Genomic DNA, 25,082 nt, shown 5'->3' with positions numbered 1-25,082 from the left:
TCTCCCTCTCTCCGCCCCTCCCCTGCTCATGAGCACAAGAGGCTCATGCAGGAGTATGTGCACGCTCTCTCTCTCTCAAAAATAAATAAACATTTAAAAATATTTTGTACTTTCTTTAATGTTTGCTGGCATTTTCAAGTTTTGAATTTCTTCCTGACCCATTTGCTCAGATAATTAAAATCTCTTTCTAATAACTAATTCATTCTTTAAAAAAAAATTTTTTTTTGTTTTACTTTTTATATTTGAGAGAGACCGTGTGTGAGCAGGGGAGGGGCAGAGAGATGGAGACAGAATCTGAAGCAGGCTCTAGGCTCCAAGCTGTTAGCACAGAGCCGGACATGGGGCTCAAACTCACGAGGAGTGAGATCATGACCTGAGTAGAAGCAGGGCACCTAACTGACTGAGCCACCCAGGCGTCCCACTGATTCATTCTTGAGTTGAATGCTTTTTCATTTGTGCCCAAATTTTTTTTTCTTTCAAATGTATTTAATATTCTACATCTCTAATTAAAGCTTTAGTTGTATCCTACATTAAAATAATAATAATAATAATAATAATAATAATAATAATAAAAACGGGTGTGTGGGTGGCTCAGTCAGTTTAGTGTCTGACTTTGGCTCAGGTCATGATCTCAAGGTTCATGAGTTCAAGCCCTCATGGGGCTCACTGCTGTCAGTCCAGAGCCCACTTCCAGTCCTCTGTCTCTGCCTCTCTCTGCCCCTCCCTCATTCGTGCATGTTCTCTCTCAAAAATAAAATGAACATTAAAAATTAAAAATAAATAAATAAATAAAAATAGTTGTATCCTAGAAAATATGACAAACTTTTATTTAAAGAATTTCATAATTTCTCTTACTCCTTTTTTTCCCCTCTTACTCCTTTTTTAATTCAAGATTTACTAACAGTATGTGCTTAGGTTCCAGACATTTGGGGATTTAAAAAGCTATCCATGGGGTGCCTGGGTGGCTTAGTTGCTTAAGCGTCTGCCTTCAGCTCAGGTCATAATGTTGCAGTCTGTGAGTTTGAGCCCCACATGGAGCTCTGTGCTGACAGTTCGGAGCCTGGAGCCTGCTTCAGATTCTGTGTCTCCATCTCTCTCTGCCCCTGCCCTGCTCATGATCTATCTCTCTCTCTCAAAAATAAATAAACATTAAAAAATTTTTTAAGCTATCCTTTAATTAGTTATTTCCCATGTGATTGTGTTACAGTCATAGAACATAGGCTGTGTTATACTGATGCTTTGAAATGTAGTATTGGAGTGCCTGGCTGGTTCAGTCCATGGAGCATCAAACTCTTGATTTTGTGGTCATGAGTTCAAGCCCCACCTTGGGCACAGAGATTACCTTAAAAAATTAAGAATAAAAATAAATTTAGAAAAAATTAAAATGTAATATTAAGACTTCTTTTGTAAGTTAGTACATAGTCATCTTTTGTAATGTTTCACATGTACTAGAAAAAGCATACTATCTGTTTGTTAGATGTAGAATTCTCCATATACAATACACTGAACTCATTGTATTATTCACATCTTCTGTATCTCTGCTTATTGTGTCTGCTTCATCCATCTGTTTCTAAGAGAGCTCTGTAAACATTTCCAGTTCCAATAGTTGATTTATTTATGTTTGTTCCTAAATTTATTGTTTTTTATAAGTGCAAAGGGGAGAATAAAAGTACTTTTTCACATGCCTCTAACGAAGAGTATGAATTACCACATGTAAAGCCTATATAGAGCATGCCTGGCTCTATTGAGTAACATAGAAGTTACTCAATACGGTTAACTATTACTATCTATCTATCTATCTATTTATTTATTTATTTTGAGAGAGAGAAAGAGTTGGGGAGGAGCAGAGAGAAAGGGAGAGAGAGAATCCCAAGCAGGCTTCAAGCTGTCAGTGCAAAGCCCAATACTGGGCTCAATCCCACGAACCAGGAAATCATGACCTGAGCTGAAATCAAGAGTTGGATGTTGAACCGAATGAGCCACTCAGGCACCCCTGATTCTATTTTTAAGTAATCTCTACATAAAACTTGAGCCTTGAACTTACAAGCCTGAGATCAATGGGGTGCCTGGGTGGTTCAGTTGATTAAGCCTCTCTGACTCTTGATTTCGGCTCAGGTCATGATCTCATGGTTCATGGGTTCAAGCCCCATGTTGGGCTCTGTGTGATGTTGGGCTCTGTGTGGAGCCTGTTTGGGTTCTGTCTCCCTCTCTCTCTGCCCCTCCCTTGCTCTCTATCTCTCTCAAAACAAATACACGTTAAAAAAGTTAAAAAACAAAACAAACAACCCTAAGATCAAGAGTGCATGCTCTACCAGCTAAGCCAGCCAGGTAACACTTAACTATTACTATTTATATATTTTGAGCCTATATTGCCAAGCACATTTATGTTGGTTATGTTTTCTTGCTTTCTTTATTTTATCATTATGTAATGCTATCTCCTTGGTTCATAATTTTTGCCTTGAATTTTATCGCATAGTAAAACCCCAATTTTGGGGCACCTGGGTGGCTTAGTCAACTGAGTGTCTGACTCTTGATTTCAGCCCAGGTCATGATCTCGCAGTTCTTGGGTTCAAGCCCACATCAGGCTCTGATGCTGGCAGTACAGAGCCTGCTTCGGATTCTCCCTCTCCCTCTCTATCTCTGCCCCTCCCTCCCTCATCTGTTCTCTCTCCCTCTCTCTCAATAATAAATAAAATTAAAAATTTTTTTATCAGTGAAGCTAAAAGGCAATTGACAGAATGGGAGAAGATATTTGCAAGTGACATATCAGGTAAAGGGTTAGTATCCAAAATCTATAAAGAACTTACCAAACTCAACACCCAAAAAACAAATAATCCAGTGAAGAAACGGGCAAAAGACATGAATAGACACTTCTCCAAAGACATCCAGATGGCGAACAGATGCATGAAAAAAATGCTCAACATCACTCATCATCAGGGAAATACAAATCAAAACCACAATGAGACACCACCTCACACTTGTCAGAATGGATAAAATGAACAACTCAGACAACGACAAATGTTGGCAAGGATGTGGAGAAAGAGGAACACTTTCACCCTGCTGGTGGGAATGCAAACTGGTGCAGCCACTCTGGAAAACAGTATGGAGGTTCCTCAAAACACTAAAATTAGAACTACCCTACAACCCAGCAATTGCACTACTAGATATTTATCCGAAGGATAAATATGTGTGCTGTCTCAAAGGGGCCCATGCACCCCAATGTTAACAGCAGTGTTATCAACAATAGCCAAAGTATGGAAAGAGCCCAAATGTCCATTGACAGATGAATGGATAAAGAAGATGTGGTATATATATATATATATATATACACACACACACACACACACACACACGATGTGAGATATATATATATATATATATATATATATATATATATATATATGGAATATTACTCAGCAATCAAAAAGAATGAATCTTGCCATTTGCAACTACGTGGATGGAACTAGAGGGTATTATGCTAAGCGAAATTAGTCAGAGAAAGACAAATATCATATGACTTCACTCATATGAAGAATTTAAGATACAAAACAGATGAACATAAGGGAAGGGAAGCAAAAATAATATAAAAACAGGGAGGGGGACAAAACACAAAAGACTCTTAAATATAGAGAACAGAGGATGGCTGGAGGGGTTGTGGGAGGGAGGGAAGGTCTAAATGGGTAAGGGGCATTAAGGAATCTACTCTTGAAATCATTGTTGGACCATATGCTAACTAACTTGGATGTAAATTAAACAATAAATAAATTTAAAAAGTAATAAAAAATATAAACAACTATAAAAAATTTTTTAAAGATAAATAAATAAATAAAACCCTAATTTGTTTTATGTTTATTTTTTATCCTGGCAAAGTGTTTCCCTTGATCACACATTCAGTTTTAGGGAAACCATCCCTTTTCTTTTTTTTAAAGTTTATTTATTTTGAGAGAGAGAGAGAGAGAGTGGAGGAGGGGCAGAGAGACAGGGAGAGAGCGAGAATCCCAAGCAGACTCTGAACTGTCAGCAGCGGAGCCCAATGTGGGGACTCAAACCCACGAACCCGTGACCCAACCTGCAGTTGGATGCCTCACTGACTGAGCCACCCAGGTGCTCCTGGGAAGCCATTTCTAAGATCGAGATTGAAGGACAGGCAGTTTATTAGTGACTGCTCTTGGGATTGGCAATTGCAGGAAAGAAAGGAAGCAAGATTGGCCAGATGGAAAAGTTGATTGCTGAGCAGTCACAGTGCTTCAACTAATTGTGAAGGGAACTCTGAAAAAAGGTTACTATCTGACCCTCTGTAGAGCCAGTGTTTTACCAAGGCATGTGACATACTTGCTACTTCCTGCTCAACCAGTCCATGTTGCATGATGTTATCAACATAGCAGCTCAACATAGTGATGCTCTGAGAGATGCCTAGCTGGTTAGGTCTCTTCAGATCGTTTAATGACAGAGAGCAGAAGAGCAAACATGCCCCTCGGGTAAGACTATAAATGTACATCGTTGCCTTTTCCAAGTGAAGGTGAACTGTTTCTCGAATGTGTACTGTTTCTTTTCTTCTTTCTGATAGGGATGGAAAAGGATGCATTTGCCAATTCAAGGATTGCATACCATGTACCTGTTCATCTGCTCTAGCAATGATACCACATCAGGCAAGGCAGCTACAATTAAGGCTACTACTTGGCTGAATTTACAATAGTTCACACACATCCTCCAGTATCTGTCTGGTTTTCACAAGGACCAGAAATTGGTGAATCAAATGAAGATATTATGGAGACTATTACCATTGTTTTTTTTTTTTTTTTTAAACAGTCCAGGGGTCTTGTATTCTTTTTACACCTGTCATGAATCCATAATGAATGGGTTCCAGCAGCTCAGGCTCCTTTCTACTGGTTGTCATAAAGTATACTTCTCTGGGTAAACAGGCTGGGGCTTCAATTGAACCCAAGTACCTTTCTCTTTGGGCTTCTTTCTTTTTTAAGTTCATTTATTTTGAGAGAGAGAGAATGTGAGCAGGGAAGGGGCAGAGAGAGAGGGAGAGAATCCCAAGCAGGTTCAGCATTGTCAGTGTAGAGCCTGCTGGGGGGCTCGAACTCATGAACCGTGAGATCATGACTTGGGCGGAAATCAAGAGTCAGACACTTAACTGACTGAGCCACTCAGGTGCCCCTCTTTAGCTTCTTTCTTGATCATTTTCCTTCACACAGTTCAGGAAGCTGTCTCAGCTCTTAGAGTGCTTGTTAAATGCAGTATGTATATTAATTCTCTCGGCAAGAATCTTGCCCTTATTTGTTTACAACAATGCCAAGAGCATGCTGGGTAACACTGTAGACTGCTCCAGTTTTGCCATGGGAACATTTGTGGGGCATTCCTTTTTGAATAGTGCCCATTCTCTTGATGTCTACAATATTACATTTCTTTTAGATTCACACGTTAGTGGTGAAAGGAACAACTCCATGTTTTTTAAAAGGCTTATTTTCTAAAAATAAAATCTTAAAAAAAATTTTTTTTTTAAATTTTTAAGTAATTTCTACACCCAAGGTGTGGCTCTGACAACCAAGATCAGGAGTCACATGCTCTAGAGTTGCCTGGGTGGCTCGGTCTGTTAAGTTGCCGACTCCTGGTTTAGGCTCAGGTCATGATCTCACTGTTGGTGGGACCACTTTGGGATCTGTGCTGGCAGTATGGAGGCTGCTTGGGATTCTCTCTCTCCTTCTCTCTCTCTGCCCTTCCCCACATGGGTGCACTCTCTCTCTCTCAAATAAACTTAAAAAAAATTAGCAAACTAGAAATAGGAGTTTAAAAATTTTTGATAGAGGGGGCTCAGTCGGTTAAGCAGCTGACTCTCCATTTTGGCTCAGGTCATGATCCCAGGGTTCCTGAGTTTGAGCCCCATATCACTCCGCACTGACCATGTGGACCTTACTTAGGATTCTCTCTCTGTAAAATATTGAAAGTTTTCCCTGTTTTAGAAAATGAATTATGGTGGGGCGCCTGGGTGGCTCAGTCGGTTAAGCATCCAATTTCAACTCAGGTCCTGATCTCAAGGTTTGTGAGTCCAAGCCCTGCATCAGGCTGTCTGCTGTCAGCAGGGAGCCTGCTTTGGATCCTCTGTCTCCCTCTCTCTCTGCCCCTCCCCTGCTTACGCACCTGCTCTCATTCTCTCTTTCTCAAAAATAAATATTTAGAAAATGAACTATTGTTACATCCTACAATGTGAATAAACCTTGAAAACATTATATTTAGTGAAAGAAAGCCCAAAATACAAGATCACATATTGTATGATCCCATTTGTATAAATTATTCAGAGGAGCTAAATCCATAAAAATGGAAGATTGGTGGTTGCCAAGAGCTGGGGATAGGGGGAATAAGGAGTGTGATTGCTTAATGGACATGGGGTTTTATTATGGGGTGTGAAAATGATTTAGAGCTAGATAAAGGTGATGGTTGCATAATATTGTGAATGAACTGAATGACACTGAATTGTAATTTTCTTTTCTTGTAATGCATTTTTCTGGCTTTGGTGTCAGGGTAATGCTAGTCTCATGGAATGAGTTAGCACGTTCCTCCTCCTCCTCCTTTATTTTCTTTTTTAAGAGTTTGAAAAGGATTGGTGTTAATTCTTTAAATGTTTGGTAGAATTCATCAGTAAGCCATCTGGTCCTGACTTTTTTTGTTGGGAGGTTTTGGTTACTGATTCATTATCTTTACCTGTTACAGGCCTGTTCAGATTTTATGATTTCTGCTTGAGTCAGTTTTGGTAATTCCTGTGTTTCTAGGGGTTTTCCCATTTCACATAGGTAATCTAATTTGTTGGTGTACAATTGTTTGTAGTATTCTCTCACACTCCTTTTTATTTCTGTAAGTTTGGTAGTAATGTCTTCACTTTTACTTCTGACTTTAGTTATTTGTGTCTCTGTCTTAGACTAGCTAGCTAAGTTTTGTCAATTTTGTTATTTTCCACGAGGACAACATCAGGTTTCATTTATTCTATTATTTTTCTATTCTCTATCTCTGTTCTAATATTTATTGTTTCCTTCCATCTGCTAGCTTTTCGTTTAGTTTGCTCTTCCTTTGCTGTATCTTCCTCTTCTTTTTAACCTGTAAACAGTGGAAGGTTCTAGAGTTTGTCCTTGAACTGTTTTACTATCTACTCTCACTTTCTAAGTTAGGAAAGGGGGAAGATCCAGCAAAGAGGACAGAGAGCAAATGTTCAGTGAGGTAGGAGGAAAACCAGAAAAGAAGTGTCTCAGAAGACAAGCAAAGAAAGACTTTTAGTTAGCAGGCACTGGGGCGCCTGGGTGGCTCAGTCAGTTAACTGTCCAGCTTCCACTCAGATCATGATCTTGCAGTTCGTGGGTTTGAGCCTCGCTTTGGGCTCTGTGCTGACAGCTCAGAGCCTGGAGCCTGCTAGGATTCTGTGTCTCCCTCTCTCTCTGCCCCTCCCCGCCTCACACTCTGTTTCTCCCAAGAATAAATAAACATTAAAAAAAAGTAAAAAATATATAAGCAGGCACACATACTGCTGGGACAGCAAGAAAGATGAAGATGGAGAATGGCCAGGGATTTGGTCACATATGGAGGTTTTTGATGACAAATTTCTCTCACATGGTAGGGATTACACTTGATTTATAGTGTGTATAGTGAAGAGAGAAATGGAGAAACTATTGAAGACTATTAAGGTTTTATCAAAAGAACTCAAGAGCCAACCTTACAAGGCTTCCAATATAGCCATCCCAATTTAACAAAGATAATGACCACAATGTAACACATTAAATAGATTTAAATTCATGAGTTCATAATGTTACTTAAAAAAAAATACTAGTCATTGTAAGATGATAGGGTACCAACCCACTATTTTGAAAACTCTAGATAAAGTATCAAACATTTATCTTGCCTTTTCTTACATCTTATTTATTTTTGAGAGAGAGAGAGAGAGAGCACAAGTTGGGGAGAGGCAGAGAGAGAGGGAGACACAGAATCCGAAGCAGGCTCCAGGCTCTGAGCTGTCAGCACAGAGCCCGACGCGGGGCTCGAACCCACAAACCGTGAGATCATGACCTGAGCAGAAGTCTGACACCCAATCGACGGAGCCACCCAGGTGCCCCTATCTTGCCTTTTCAGCTACTACTCTGAGGGGAAGTTCTTCATTATAAAAATACGGCAGCTAATAAGTGAAGAAGGAATAATACAATGAGAATATCAGTACTTTGAGCAACAATAGAAAGATAACCAGATAGTATATGCCTCCTGATGTAAGAATTCACCACCATCTATGAAGTAGGCTTACTAAAATAACCAAATCCAGAGGCACCTGGTGGCTCAGTTGGTTAAGCACCTGACTTCGGCTCAGGCCACGATCCCGTGGTTTGAGAGTTCAAGCCCCATGTTGGGTTCTGTGCTGACAGCTCGGAACCTGGAGCCTCCTTCACATTCTGTGTCTCCCTCTCTCTCTGTGCCCCTTCCCCACTCATACTCTGTCTCTCTCTTTCTCTCTCTTTCAAAAATAAATAAACATAGAGGGCACCTGTTGGGATGAGCACTGGGTGTTGTATGGAAATCAATTTGACAATAAATTTCATATTAAAATAAATAAATAAATAAATAAATAAAATATATACACAGCAATAAAAAAAAATAAAATGTGACTGCTAGAAAATTATAAATAAATAAACATTAAAAAATTAAAAAAAAATCAAATCTGAATCTTAGCCTCTCAATCCAATACCAATTTGCAAGAAATTCATAAAACAAAGGAAAGACACCACTTGGCAAAATCCAGAACATGGGAAATTCTATAGGATAACAATCTAGTTTCTTCAACAAATAAATTGCAGGAGAAAAATACTCCAGAAAATTAACTGATGATCGTTTATCTATTTCCCCTAAATATCTCCAGGATACAGAATGCCTGAAACAGTCATTACAGACAGGGTTGGGCCATTTATAAGAGTTGGAGGGGCGCCTGGGTGGCTCGGTCGGTTGAGTGTCCGACTTCGGCTCAGGTCATGATCTCACAGTCCGTGAGTTCGAGCCCCGTGTCGGGCTCTGTGCTGACAGCTCAGAGCCTGGAGCCTGTTTCAGATTCTGTGTCTCCCTCTCTCTATGACCCTCCCCCGTTCATGCTCTGTCTCTCTCTGTCTCAAAAATAAATAAAAACGTTTAAAAAAAATTTTTAAAAAAAGTTGGAAAAAAAAAATTTTTTTTTTTATGGTACGCCTGGGTGGCTCAGTTGGTTGAGCATCCAACTTCAGCTCAGGTCATGATCTCACGGTTCACGAGTTTGAGTCCCACCTCAGGCTCAGAGCCTGGAGCCTGCTTGGAATTCTGTGACTCTATCTCTCTGCCCCTCTCATGCTCTGTCTCTCACTGCTCTTAAAAATAAGTAAACATAACTAAAAAATTTTTAAAAATTTTTAGTTAGAAATGCTTTTACTCTCTCTAAAAGCATACTAAATTTCTTTTTATAAAATTTAAAAATCTGTTTATATGTTTAAAATATATCTCAAAGGATTTATAAGAAACTGCCTATAAGAAAGGGAACTGAATGCAAGATATCAGTGTGCATCCTTTTGTACTTTTTACGTTTTATTCATGTTTTGTGTAGTCAAACATAAAATAATCGGAAAGGAAAGAAGGAGGGAAGGAGACAGGAAGGAAGAAAGGAAGAAAGAAGGAAGGAAGGGAGGAAAGAAAATCTTCAGACCTATTATGTTGCTCTGAAATATCTACCAAGTGGGCTTAGTTCTACCCTCTGGCTAATCCCCCTTCTATATAACAACTCTTCAGATCTTTGAATATATTTCTTTTCCACTTTATTTTTTTAGTGTTTACTTATTTTTGAGAGGGGGTAGGGGCAGAGAGAGAGAGAGAGGAACAGAAGATCTGAAGCGGGCTTTGCACTGAGAACAGCAAGCCTGATGTGGGACTTGAACTCATGAACCACTAGATCACAACCTGAGCCAAAGTCAGATGCTGAAGTGACTAAGCCACCCAGGCATCCCTCTTTTCCACTTTAGTTTTCTTTTCTCCAGCTAAATGTTCCCACATACTCCCCTTATTCTTCAAGTTACTTAGTTAACCATCTCCTCTCTATTGCTCTGGACTCTCTTAGCTGTACATGGTCCAGTTTGTCAATGTGTATAGCCCAGGACTGAATATCAGATTACAGGTGGGACTATCACTTAGCACATCCTAAAGACTATGTCCATAAATGCAAACAAAGAGTAAATAAAATGACTCAGCAATTCCATTGCTGGATGAAAACATACATCCACACAAAAACTTGTACATGAATGTTTATAGCGGCATGATTCATCATAGCCAAAAGATGGTGAAGAAAACCAGAATACATCACCCCAAAATATGCTCTTTGACATAAAATTATTTTGAGCTAAAGGCAACTAAGAAGGAGCAAACACATAAAAAGCTCTCTCCCTAAAAAGGCAATTAAGAAGGAGCAAACAGGGGCGCCTGGGTGGCTCAGTCGGTTAAGCGTCTGACTTTGGCTCAGGTCATGATCTCACGGTTCGTGGGTTTGAGCCCCGCGTCGGGCTCTGTGCTGACAGCTCAGAGCCTGGAGCCTGCTTCTGATTCTGTCTCTCTCTGTCTCTGCCTCTCCCTTACTCATGCTCTGTCTCTGTCTCTCAAAGATAAATAAATGTAAAAAAAAAAAAAAGGAGCAAACACATAAAAAGCTCGCTCTCTCTCTCTCTAACCTCCTTTTCTGCCTAAGGGCAGATATAAATTCTTTATTAGAGATGCTCTAGACTCTTATCAGCTCAGAGATGGCACCAGAGAAATCTGCAAACAAACCTTCCTCCCTTAGTTTCCTCCCATATGTTTACCTTCCTAGTTTGCTGTCCTTTGAAGCCTAAAACTCTTCTCCTTCATCCTGTCATTTGTCCATAAATGTATTGCTCTTTGTTGAAGATGCTATAATAGCCAGAGTTCTAAGCTGCTACTTTGAACTACTTTTCACTGAGTTTTCTCTTCTGTGATGTGTGCTGCATATATTAATAAGCTTGTTCGTTTTATCTTGTTAATCTATCTTTTTGTTAAAGAGCCCCAGCTGAGAACCTAAGATGGGTAAAATTTGCCTCCCCTACAATGGAAAAAACCAAAATGTCCATCAACAGAAAAATGCATAAACAAAATGTGGCATACCCAAACAATTAAATATTATTTGCCTATAAAAAGAACAGAGTACTGGGGTACCTGGGTGGCTTAGTCAGTTGAATGTCCACCTTCAGCTCAGGTCATGATTTCACGGTTCCCGAGTTTGAGCCCCGCATCACGCCCAATGCTGTCAGCACAAAGCCTGCTTTGGATCCTCTGTGCCCCCCTCTCTCTGCCCGTCCCCTGCTTGCGCGCTCTGTCTCTCTCTCTCTCTCCCGAAAAATAAATAAAATTAAATAAAATTAAAATAAAATAAAATAAAAAATAAAAAAAAGAACAGAGTACTGACACATGCTTACAACTTGGATGAATGTTGAAAACACTTTGCTAAATAAACGGGGTGCCTGGGTGGCTCAGTCGGTTAAGCATCAGACTCGGTTTCAGCTCAGGTCATGATCTTGCAGTTCGTGAGTTGGAGCCCCACATCCAGCTCTATGCTGACAGTGTGGAGCCTGCTTGGGATTATCTCTCTCCCTCTTTCTCTGCCCCTCCCCTGCTCTCTCTCTCTCAAAATAAATAAACTTAAATTAAAAAAAAAAAGAAAGAAAACATTATGCTAAATAAAGAAGGCAGTCAGAAAGGTCCATGTATTATGTAATTCCATTATTATTAAAGTCCAAAATGGAGACAGAAAGTAGGTTAGTAGTTGCTTAGGGCTTAGGGAGTGGGGTGATGGGATAGAAGAATGATAGGAAATGGATACAGGGTTTCTTTTTTGAGGTGATGAAAATATTCTAAATTTGACTCCTGGATGGATGCACCGCATCTATTAATCTACTAAAAATTATTGAATTGTACACTTTAAATGGGTTAACTATATAATGTGTGAATTATCTCTCAATGTAAATTTTTAAAACAAAAATTTTTAAAGGAATAAACTGGAGTGCCTGGGTAGCTCAGATAGTTAAGCATCCAACTCTTGATTTTGGCTCAGGTCATGATCTCATGGTTCATGGGATCAAGCCCCATGTTGGGCTCTGTGCTGACAGTGCGGAGCCTGCTTGGGAGTCTCTCTCCTTCTCTCGTTGCTCCTCCCCAACCCCCCCTCAAAATAAATAAACTAAAAAAAGAACAAAATAAAAGGAATAAATTAACATCCTTAGTTTCATCACAGTATCACTTCATAATATGTTATTGCTAATTTGTCTTTCTGCAAGCTATTATTAAACCAGCCTATATTTGTTCATCAGTTATGAATTTGGGGCCTGAATGAATGAGCTTTCATTTATCTTGCCTAATTATCATCTTTTTCAGATTAATCATTTTTCTGGCCATTCTATTACTTTTTGGATTCTGATTATATTTTACACTGTGCAAGTTATCTGAAATCAGATCACTGTAATTCAATGTTTTATTTACCATGTATATTCAAATGCTGGATTATTGCCATTGATTCTAATCCCATCTCTAGTTTTTATGTCCCAGAATCCATTCTCTGTACTGTAGTTTGTGATGTTAATAAAAAAGAAAGAAAGAAATCTCATCAGACCACTCCCTTACTTAAAATCTTTTTTTTTTCCTTAAAAAATTTTTAAAGGGTTTTCATTGCCTTCAGGGTAAATTACAATCTCCTTAAATGCTTTACAAAGCCCTAAACTGACCTGGCCCAATCGTCCAGCTTTATTTCTTACCAACAAGTTTCTTTTTTTTTTTTTTTAAAGTAATCTCTACACCCAATGTGGGGTTTGAACTCACAATCCTGAGATCAAGAGTCACATGCCCTTCCAACTGAGCCAGCCCAGTGCCTCCTTTCTTACCAGTTCTTCATCCCACTTCCCGTACCTGCCACAAACTGACTCTTTTCTCTCAGCCTCCAAATATGCTGCTTCTTTTGAAACATTTTTTCCTTAACAAATATTTGTTGAACCCCTACTATATTGCCAGGCACTATTCCTGACCTACATCACTTACAGTCTAGGGAGAAACAGATAATAGACAGTACACATATCATTATAACATGGAAGAAAAATACTAATAAAGCACAAGTAGGGTCCCAGACAAGGGTAATGGTGGGGGCAGGGGGACAAGTATGTGTGGTGGTGGTGGTGGTGGGGAGGGGAAATATCAGTGGAAGTGGCACCCTAGTTTTTGGGTTTCTCAATTCCCCACCAAAACAAAAAATAAAAACAAAGCGGAGCAACCAGTTGGCAAAACCAAAAATTCATGGGCAACATTTGCAACAAAACTAGGTGACCAGATATCACCACAAAACCCAAACTATTGAGCAGTGGGAACAAACTCCCAAAAGCCACAAGACCTGCTTGTTATGGGTGTTTATGCAGGAGAAACAGGAAGACACAGGGTGTCAGAGGGATATGAGAACAGATGGAACAGATGGTCCAAACAACCAAGGGAAGGCATGGCAGGCCACTCTGACAAGAGTTAAAATGGAGAGAGGTTTTGCCCTCTCCAGTAGCAAGTCAATTGCTACATGTCAATATGGCGTAAAGAGGCAGGAACAACCTCACCCCTTTGAGCTCTCCAAACTGACCATCCCAGGCTCCCCCCACCCCCTCATTTTTTTAATGTTTATTTATTTTTGGGAGAGAGAGAGAGAGACAAAGCGCAAACAGGGGAGGGGCAGAGAGAGAGGGAGACAGAATCCGAAGCAGGCTCCAGGCTCCGAGCTATCAGCACAGAGGGAGGGGCTAATGTGGGGCTCGAACTCATAAACTGTGAGATCATGACCTGAGCCTAAGTTGGCTGCTTAACTGACTGAGCCACCCGAGGGCCCCTCAGGGCTCACTTTCAGGATAGGTCCCATACTGAAGAGAAACTGCTGAAAGAAAAATCAAACTTGATCAGGATAGGGACAGCAAAGACAAAGGAAGAGAAGGTCCAAATAAAGGCAGGGTAGGGGTATGAAGTCAGGAAACCTGAGAGCAAGCTGTATTTTTTAACATTACCCCCAAACAACAGAAACAGGAGCTCTGTCAAAATAGGAAAGCTACCTGAACAAATCCTTCAGAAAAATTAAATTCCGCTAAAAATGAGCAACAGGAAGTGTCAGATTAAATCCTGTACAACAAACAAACAATAAATAAATGCTCTACAAAATTACTATAAGAAAAAAGAGAATGGGGGGCACCTGGGTGGCTCAGTCGGTTAAGCATCCAACTCTTGACTTTGGCTCAGATCATGATCTCACACTTCGTGAGTTCAAGCCCCACATCAGGCTGTGCGCTGACAGCCCAGAGCCAGCTTGGGATTCTATCTCCCCCCTTGCTCTCTGCCCCTCCCCCACTTGCTCTCTATCTCTCTCAAAATAAATAAAAAATAAACTAAAAAAAAAAAAAGAAAAAAGAATGAAGAACAGAAAAATGTTTTTACAAAAAGAAAGCATGCCAGAGAGATATGCTCAGAAAGTAGATTATTATAATATTTTATTTCAAAATGAATTAAAAGACATCAAGAAAGCGATATGAGAAATGAAAGAATAACACAAATCAGAATATTAAAAAAACTAAAAAATGTTTGAAATGAGAGAACTCAAGGAAAAATTAGAAGTAAAAGAAAAAAACATTTAGAAATGAAGATGAAACTATAAGGAACACTAGAGCAAATAAACACAATAAATAATGCCTTAAAATTATCAAAGATGTGGGGCACCGTCTGGCTCAGTTGGTAGAGCATGTGACTCAGGTCTTGGGGTCATGAGCTTGAATCCCACTTTGGATGTAGAGTTTACCTAAAAGAAAAAAATATTGAAGAGGAAACAATTTTAAACTAAAAAAAAAAAAATGAAGAAAGATGGTTCAAGAGAAAGTGACAAATAGTAAAGACATAGAAGATACAAAATTCTTGGCTCACCTTTTTATCCCCTTAGGCATCTTTCTTTGAGCATCTTCAAGAGCTCCACTAATAGGTTAATAGAAATCTCTGAAAAAGAAAACCAAAGCAAAGGCACACAAAAAAATGCCAAACAGGGGCGCCTGGGTGGCGCAGTCGGTTGAGCGTCCGACTTCAGCCAGGTCACGATCTCGCGGTCCGTGAGTTTGAGCCCCGCGTCGGGCTCTGGGCTGATGGCTCGGAGCCTGGAGCCTGTTTCCGATTCTGTGTCTCCCTCTCTCTCTGCCCCTCCCCCGTTCATGCTCTGTCTCTCTCTGTCCCAAAAATAAATAAAAAACGTTGAAAAAAAAAATTTTAAAAAAATGCCAAACAAAAGCAACCCAAAAGCTACTCAAGATTTTTCTGAAATTAAAATTTTCAAAACTAGGGGCACCTGGGTGGCTCAATCCATTAGGTGTCTGACTCTTGGTTTCAGCTCCAGTCATGATCTCACGGTGTGTGGGTTTGAACCCCGAGACGGGCTCTATGCTGACAGTGTTGACACTGCAGGGGCTGCTTGGGATTCTCTCTCTCTCCCTCTCTCTCTGCCCCTCCCCGCCTCTCTCTCTTTCTCAAAATAAATAAAATAAAATAAAAATTTAGGGGTGTCTGGGTAGTATAGTCGGTTAAGCATCTGACTATTGATCTTGGCTTGGGTCATGGTCTTGTGGTTCGTAGGTTGGAGCCCCACATCAGGCTTTGGGCTGATGGTGCAGAGCCTGCTTGGGATTGTCTCTGCTTCTCTCTACCCCTCCCCCACTTGTGCGCGCTCTCTCTCTCTCTCTCTCTCTCTCAAAATAAACTTAATTTTTAAAAATTTATTTAAAAAATTCAAAAAATTTTCAAAACTAGGAGCACCTGGGTGGCTCAGTCAGTTGAGTATTCAACTTTGGCCCAGGTCATGATCTCGTGATTCACCAGTTCAAGCTCCACGTCAGGCTCTGTGCTGACAGCTCAGAGCCTGGAGCTTGCTTCAGATTCTGTGTTTCCCTCTTTCTCTCTGCCCCTCTCCAGCTCACTGTCTCTCTCCCCCAAAAATAAATAAAAACATTAAAAAAATTTATTTTTTCAAAACTACATATTAAAAGAACATAGAGAGGTGAGAATGCAAGCTGGTGCAGCCACTCTGGAAAACAGTATGGAGGTTCCTCAAAAAACTAAAAATAGAACTACCCTACCACCCAGCAATTGCACCACTAGGTATTTATCCAAGGGATACAAGTGTGCTGTTTTGAAGGGACACATGCACCCCCATGTTTATAGCAGCACTAGCAACAATAGCCAAAGTATGGAAAGAGCCCAAATGTCCATCAATGGATGAATGAATAAAGAAGATGTGGTATATATACACAATGGAGTATTATTCGGCAATCAAAAAGAATGAAATCTTGCCATTTGCAACTATGTGGATGGAACTGGAGGGTATTATGCTAAGTGAAATTAGTCAGTCAGAGAAAGACAAAAATCATATGATTTCACTCATATGAGGACTTTAAGAGACAAAACAGATGAACGTAAGGGAAGGGAAACAAAAATAATATAAAAGCAGGGAGGGGGACAAAACAGAAGAGACTCATAAATATGGAGAACAGACTGAGGGTTACAACAGGAGGGGTTGTGGGAAGGGGGATGGGCTAAATGGGTAAGGGGCACTAAGGAGTCTACTCCTGAAATCATTGTTGCACTATATGCTAGCTAATTTGGATGTAAATTTAAAAAATAAATAAATAAAATTAAAAATAAATAAATAAAAGAACATAGAGAGGGTAAGAATGGAGGCTCAAATTCCAATTGTGGCCACGATTTCCACTCTGGGAATAGCCCAAAACAGCAGGAAGAGGCCAGCCAGTCCTTCCAAGGGCAGCAGCTCGGGGGTTACAATGCCAGGAAGAAGAAAGAAAGTGTCTGCCTCTAGCTTTAGGTGGGGTATTAGCAGGGAAGCTGTGAGTGAAAATAAAGTGGTGCCCTCTGATTTCAGTACAGGATCTATGGAAAAAGCTGCCAAGCTATTGCCATTTAAGGATCCAAACTCTGTGTGCACTCTGGCCATGGCGGCGCGGTAGCTGGCAAGAACAGAACCTGGAAGAACCTGAAACAAATTCTCGCTTCTGAAAGGGCATTGCTGTGGCAACTGAAGGATCCTAACTACTTCAGTATTGATTGATGCTCCTCCATCCTTTAAACCAGCTAAGCTATTCTGATGGTTCAGGTCTTCTTGCCAACTACTCTGACCCCCCAGATAAAGCACCATTGAAGCATTTTCCTATATTTGGAGGCTGCCATCCGACATCATCACTGGTTAAACTAGCCCTGAAGAAGGCCACAAGCATCGTTTCCTGAGCCTTGAAAAATGGAGACGAAGTGGGAAACTGTTTCAAAGGCAAACTTTGCACTCATGGTTTTGTTTCATGGAAATAAATGTATTCTGCTGTCAATCTGGAAATGTCAGTGCTCTGCCTTGGAAAAAATGTTTGGCTTTCAGGTTTTTTTCCCATTTTCCCTCCAAGGGAGGGATTTCCTGTTGAATGAAATTATACTTCAGAGGCATCTGGCTGGCTCAGTTGGTAGAGCGTGCAACTCTTGGTCTCGGGGTTGTGAGTTCGAGCACCACATCTGGTGTAGAGATCACTTAAAAAATAAAATCTTTAGAGGCGCCTGGGTGGCTCAGTCAATTTAGTGTCTGATTTTTTTTTTTTTTGAGTGGTTCTTTCTTTCAGAGAGAGAGGGCGCAAGTGAGTGAGGAGAGAGAGAGAGAATTCCACAAGGGGCAGAGACAGAGAGAGAAGCAAGCTCATTGAAGTGGGGCTCAAGCTCACCCAAAGCAAGTCTGAACTCACGAACCATGAGATCATGACCTGAGCCAAAGTCAGATGCTTAACTGACTGAGCCACCCAGGCGCCCAAGTCAGATGCTTAGCAGACTGAGCCACCCAGGCGCCCAAGTGTCTGACTCTTGATATCTGCTCAGATCATTATTTTATGGTCGTCGGATCAAGAGCTGTGTCAGGCTTGTGCTAAGCTTGGAACCTACTTGGGAAACTCTCTCTGCCCCTTACCTGTTCTCTCTCTCAAAATAAATAAGTAAACTTAAAAATAAATAAATAAAATATTTAGGTGCACCTGTGTGACTCAGTCGGTTGGGTGTCCAACTCCTGATTTCAGATCATCGGGCTCTGTGCTCTCAGTGCAGAGCCTGCTTGGGATTCCCTCTCCCTCTCTGTCCCTCCTGCTCTCTCTCTCTCTCTCTCTCTCTCATTCTCTCAAAATAAGTAAATAAACAATAAAAACAAAAACAAAAACAAAACGAAAAAATGAAATCTTAAAAAATATTTTTTAATTATATTTCAGTTGTTGACTCAAGTATAATCATTTGACAAGAAAAAAAAAAGAATATAGAAGGCACCTAAAAATATTGACCTACAATGACTAACACCAACACATATTCTAGTAAATTTAAAGACTTTAAAGAAAAAAAATCCTTTGACCAGACAAAAAGAGCATAGACTCATAAGGGTCAAATTAGATACTTGTCAGATGTTTTGACAGCAATGTTTTATGCAAGAAGAAAAGGAAGTTAATGTATTTTAAATATTTAAGACAAGGACATGTGAGCCAAAGCAAACTAAACTTCAACTATAATGGACACAGACAAATTATTATCAATATGCAGGAACTCAGGGAATATTGTTCCCATGAGTCCTCCCTAAGAAGCCCACTGGAGAACGCACTTCAGACAACCAAACTGTCTGGAGAGAAAACAACATATGGGCTCTAAGTAAACATTATTAATGACTTATTAATTACTTATAGAACTGAGACTAAATGAAGGTTCAAAGAGAAAGTATAGTATATAAAGGCCATATGATCTAACAGTGTAGATATTATAACCATAAAGAAATAGGGGCGCCTGGGTGGCTCAGTTGGTTAAGCGTCCAACTTCAGCTCAGGTGATGATCTCATGGTTGGTGGATTCGAGCCCCACATCGGGCTCTGTGCTGACAGCTTGGAGCCTGGAGCCTGTTTTAGATTCCGTGTCTTCCTCTTTCTCTGCCCCTCCCCCACTCATGCTCTGTCTCACTCTCTCTCCCTCTCAAAAATAAACATTAAAAAAATAAAAACAAAAAGAAATGGGAAGAGAATGGGGACAGTATTTGCAAAAAAAAAGAAAAAAGTATTGGTTTTCAGCAATCATAATTGATGGAGGTAGTATTACTAGTCATTCTGAGACTATTTCATGTGTAATATGGGTTAAAGTAAATGAGTAACTCTGAAATATTCCAATTCTCTCATTTCTGTGCCCTTTAAGAACCATGTTTTTTTGTTTGTTTTTTTTTTAAAGAAGTCCAAGAATGCTGAGCTCCTGGCCTCTGAGTGGAGGTCCACCACCTGGATTGGGAAGTTCTGGAGACTGAATTTATGCCACAAAGCTCTGACTCCACATTCAGCTCTCAGGGGCAGCAGGTTGGAGCTTCAGAGCACAGCCCCCGCCCGTTCTGCCCAGAATCCATGACCACCTGCCAAGATGTGGCCAGATGGTACACACCAGTCCTGGTACATGGGGTCATCATGGTTGGAGACACTTTCCCAAGAAGCTGCCCTGATCCTATAACCAGGCCCTTCTCTCTGACATGAAGAAGCTTACATGAGGCACAGGGTTTGGTTGGCTGGAGACCTCCTCCTCCTCCTCCTCTCCTCCTCCTCCTCCTCCTCCTCCTCCTCCCCCTCCCCCTCCTCCTCCTCCTCCTCCTCCTTCTTCTTCTTCTTCAGATCTTCTTCTTCTTCTTCTTCTTCTTCTTCTTTCTTCTTCTTCTTCTTCTTCTTATTATTATTATTATTATTATTAATGTTTATTTTTGAGAGAGAGAGAGCACGCATGCACGCACAAGTGGGGTAAGGGTAGAGAGAGAGGGAAAGAATTCCAAGCAGGCTCTCTGCTGTCAGCACAGAGTCTGCCAAGGGACTTAAACTCACAAACCTGTGAGATCATGACCTGAGCCAAGATCAAGAGTCAGACACTTCACTGACTGAGCCACCCAGGCGCCCTAAGGAGGCTTTTGATACAATAAGTTTGTTTCATTGTTTTCTTTTTTTCAATGCTGGAATCATCTCCAATTTGGTCATTATTTTGGCCAGAGCAAAATACCAGGTGAAATTTTGAAAAGAAAGAAAACTGTCCCATTAGGGATTAAAAGACAGTCAGGGCTCACCATTTCTGTAAATCTTCTATGACTTGAGTTGATGTGGAATTCATATGGAAGATGAACATGCCATTTGCCCTGTAATGCAGGGCTGGCTTTACAGGCTGGCAATCTGTGCAATCATGCAGTCACTTAGCAGGGCCCGTGCTGGAGCATCTGGCTGTGTCAGTAGGAAGAGCAAGCAACTATTGAACTTGGGGTTCTGAGTTTCAGCTCCACGTTGGGTGCAGATTACTAGAAAAAATAAATAATAATAATAAAGAAGAGAATTCCAAGCAGACCAGGAATCCCAAGCAGGAGCCAGACATAGGGCTCGATCCTACAATCCTGGGATCATGAGCTGAGCTGAAATCAAGAGTTGGACACTTGGCCCAAACACCCTGGTTCATTATAATATTTAAAAGCTTTATTGAGGTATAACTGACATACAATAAATTGCAAGTGTATAAGTTGATAAGCTCTGACATATGTATTTAAAACTATCATTACAGGGGCGCCTGGGTGGCTCAGTCGGTTAAGCGGCCGACTTTGGCTCAGGTCATGATCTCGCGGTCCGTGAGTTTGAGCCCCGTGTCGGGCTCTGTGCTGACCGCTCAGAGCCTGGAGCCTGTTTCAGATTCTGTGTCTCCCTCTCTCTGACCCTCCCCCGTTCATGCTCTGTCTCTCTCTGTCTCAAAAATAAATAAACGGTAAAAAAATAAATAAATAAAATAAAAATAAATACATAACATTAAAAAAATAAAAAAATAAAACTATCATTACAATCAAGATAATGAACATATCTATGACCCCCAAAGTTTCCTTTGGAGCACTCATTTCTTTTTTTTTAATAGTTTTTTAATGTTTATTTATTTGTTTTGAGAGGGAGAGGGAGGTAGCAAGCATGAGTGGGGGGGGGCAGAGAGAGAGGGAGAGAGAGAATCTCAATCAGGCTCTGCGTGCCCAACATGGGGCTTGAACTCACGAACTGTGAAATTATGACCTGAGCTGAAATCAAGAGTCCAACGTTTAACCGACTGAGCCATCTCGGTGCCCCTCAGGAGCACTCATTTCTAATGCATCACTTGAGTATGGCTACTTTTGGGGGCAACTGCTCACTGGGGTGGACCATCTGGTGTGGGCGGCCCAATGGTGGCAGTGGTGCTGCCTTAGTGGTGGTTATGGGGGCTGCCACTTACTCTCTCAGATTTCACTTATGGCTAGTTCCTTCTCATTTTGGGCACGAACCAGGATGTTACTCTCAGAAGGCCTGACACCTCCAAATAAGAGTGGATGCTTCTTCTGTGTTCTCCCATTGCACCTACTCTATCATTGGTCTCCTTTTATGGTTATTGATGGTTTAATTACTTCTCTTTCCAGGGAGATTGCAAGCTCTTTGAGGGCAGAGACCGTGTCTATGCTTGTTTAGCATTATATCCCCAGTACCTTGAGCATACGAGGTCTTCAATAAATATTTTTGGAATGAATCAATTAATTAATCAGGGTTTTAGGTGTTGAAGATGTGAAGATGAACAACATTACATTCTGCCCCAAAAGGCTCATGGCCTAATGAAAGGGCAGGCAGGTACATAGATTCGTTGATCTCTATGAAGTACAGTAAGTGTTGTTTCGGAGTACAGCACCACGCAGGCACAAACGGAGGCCTGGTTATCTGTTTCTGCAGGGGACAGGGTCTGACAAGGTTTCAGGGTGGATGTAGTGCTTGAGTTAGGATAACGAAGATAGATTCCAGGGCAGGGGTTCATGGCTGATGTAGGTGGATTAATGGCTCCTAAGAATGTCCAAATCCTAATCTGTGAAACCTGTGAATATGTTACTTACATGACAAAAGGAACTTTGCAGATGCAAGTAAGTTAAGAATCTTGAGAAGGGGAAATTTTCCTGCATTATCTGGGTTGACCCAGTGAAATTACAACAGTTCTTAGAAGAGGGAGGCATGACTGTCAGGGGAATTTGAAGGTGTTATGTTGCTGACTTTGAAGATGAAGGAAGAGGCCCCAAGCCAAGGAATGCAGATAGCCTCTAGAGGCTGGAAAAGAGAAGGAAACGGATTCTCTCCTAGAGCCTCCAGAAAGAATTCAGTTCTGCTAGTATCTTGATCTTGGCCTTGCAAGACCCATTTCAGACTTTTGATGTCTAGAAGTGTAAGATAATAAATCTGTGTTGTGTTAAGCCACTGAGTCTGTGGTAATTTGTTACAGCAACCATAGTAAGTAATACAACAGCCCCCCACCCAAGACCTTCCTACGTGACTTCATACATTCATTGATTCATTCATTCAGTACCATGCCCTGTTCTAAATGCTGAGGAAACAGCAGTAAAATGAAAGACAAGGCCTCTACCCTCAAGGAGTCTATATTCTAGGGAGGGTAGACATTTAATGGATAATTCAAGAAATAACTTCAGTAGGAAGTGGCATGATGAAAACAAACAAGGTATTGGGAAGTGATCACTGGTGTGTGTGGGGAGGGGTTCCTTTAGTCAGAATGGTCAGAAGGAGATTCTCTGAGATGATGTTTGCACCAAGCCTTGAATGAGAAGGAGCCAGTTTTTAAAAATTTTAAAGCTTCTTTTTATTTTAGAGAGAGATAGAGCGCCCCGGGGGAGAGGGGCAGAGGGAGAGAGAAAGAGAGAGAGAGAGAGAGAGAGAGAGAGAGAGAGAGAGAGAATCTCAAGCAGGCTCCATGCTTAGTGCTCAGCATGGAGTCTGATGGGGGGTTTGATCCTATGACCCTGGGACCATGACCTGAGCTGAAATCAAGAGTCAGATGCTCAACTGACTGAACCACCCAGATGCTCCAAGAAGGAGCAAGTTGTATGTTGATCTGAGGCCCTGAGAAAGGAATGAGCTTGGAATGCCTGAAGAACAGAAAAGAGACCCATGTGACTGGAGCAGAAAAAATAATGGGGAGGAGGTCAGAGAGGAAGGGAAAAGCCAGATCACGCAGAGGCTTGTATCTATAGTAAAGAGCTGGGATTTTATTTTGTATTATTAAAAAAAATTTAAGTTTATTTATTTTTGAGAGAGAGACAGAGCATGAGTGGGGAAGGGGCAGAGAGAGGGAGACACAGAATCCGAAGAAGGATCCAGGCTCTGAGCTGTCAGCACAGAGCCTGACATGGGGCTCAAATCCACAGACCTCAAGATCATGACCTGAGCTGAAGTTGGACACTTAACTGACTGAGCCACACAGGCTCCCTGAAGTTGGGAAGATTTTATTTTAATTGCAGAAGGAGGCCTTTGGAAGGATTTAAGCAGGGAAGTCACAGATTGGATTTTTTTTTTTTTAAATAAAATAAATGTCACTATGCAGTGAATGAACTGTGACAGGTAATAGTCGGGGCAAGAAGACCAGTTATGAGGTCACTGCTGTAATCTAGGTGAGAGGCAATAGTGGCTTGGACCAGAGTCATAGCACTGAAAAAGAAATCTTCCATTTGTCCTTCAGTCACCCAGTTCTTCCCCCTGGAGGCAACCATTGTTACCTCCTAATCCACTGTTTATCTTGGAGATCCTTCTAGAAATGTTCCATGTACAAATACAGTAAATGCATTAAAAAAATTCTTTTTTAATGAGAATTTGGGAAGGTTAGTAGGAATGTAGCCTACTTATAGAGTCATAAGAGGGTATGTTGTAAGTAAGAAATTATCTTACTAGATAAGATTGTCCCTAGAGTAGAAAAGGGCAATTTACCACTTCAGTCCTAATCCTGTACTGATTGAACAACCCTTGGTTTTATTGTTTCATCTCCTGAGTTAACTTAACTGGCAGGGAGAACTGTCCCAAGGAAGTGACTGGTATTAATTGTTTTGCTACAGAGTGGTGCCATTAGAAAAATACAGATTGGCATCTTGGCTTTAGGGGACAGCTACACAAAGAAGACAAAATTTGGAATTAGCTCCAAATCTGGGCTTTGTAATTTATTTGTGTTTAAAACATATATAAATGGGGGAACACAAGTGACCAGAAAACCATGACCTTCATACAGAAGGCAGGGTACATTTGGCCTAGGCAAGAGTTGGGACATAAAGATACTGAGAGCTGGTGGCACTGCAGATGCATGCCAACGGAACAGAGTGGCCAGGAAGGAAAGTTCTCAGAGGACGTGGGCAGCAGAATGCTATGCCCCTGTCCCCAGAGGCTTTCTGATGAAGAACATAGGGGTCCTCAACTTTTCTATGCTCAGCTCTCCACACCAGTGCTTTCACATATTATATTATTTGCACCTTAACTCCCTTTCTAACATCAGCAGAGGAATTATTCCTATCATATAGTTACATGAAGATGCTTCCTAAAACAGCCAACAGTTTGCTTTCTGCAATGTTATCTTCTTTGCTTTTGGAGCAGGTATGCAATTATAGCATTTAAATGTTGTCCTTCCTTCTCTCTCTCTCTCTCTTCCTTCCTTCCTTCCTTCCTCCCTCTCTTCTTCCTTCTTTCCTTCCTTCCTCCCTCCCTCCCTCCCTCCCTTCTACCTCCCTCCCTCCCTTCTTCCTTCCTTCCTCCCTCCCTTCCTTCCTCCCTCCCTTCCTTCCCTCCCTCCCTTCCTTCCTCCCTTCCTTTCCCTCCTTCCTTCCCTCTCTCCCTCCTTCCTTCCCTTCTTCCTTCCTTCCCTCCCTCCCTCCTTCCTCCCTTCCTTCCTCCTTCCCTCCCTCTCTTTTTTCTTTCTTTTTCTTCCTTCCTTCCTGCCTCCCTCCCTTCTTCCTTCCTCCCTTCCTTCCTCCTTCCCTCCCTTCTTCTTTCCTTCCTTCCTTCCTCCCTCTCTCCCTCCCTCCCTCTCTCTTTCTCTTTTTCTTCCTTCCTCCCTCCCTTCTTCCTTCCCCCTTCCCTCCCTCCCTCCTTCTTTCCTTCCTTCCTCCCTCTCTCCCTCCCTCCCTCTCT

At 41.1% G+C, this 25,082-nt stretch overlaps 1 pseudogene; it reads left to right on the top strand.

The window, feature by feature from the left end:
* Positions 1 to 16,775: 16,775 nt before the first annotated feature.
* LOC125919865 (INO80 complex subunit C-like) lies at positions 16,776 to 17,343 on the top strand (annotated as a pseudogene).
* Positions 17,344 to 25,082: the final 7,739 nt, after the last annotated feature.

Source organism: Panthera uncia, chromosome B4 (assembly GCF_023721935.1).
Source record: "Panthera uncia isolate 11264 chromosome B4, Puncia_PCG_1.0, whole genome shotgun sequence".
NCBI lineage: Eukaryota > Metazoa > Chordata > Mammalia > Carnivora > Felidae > Panthera > Panthera uncia.
Note: the sequence above shows the minus strand (reverse complement) of the source record. Positions and strands in the feature narration are given on the sequence as shown.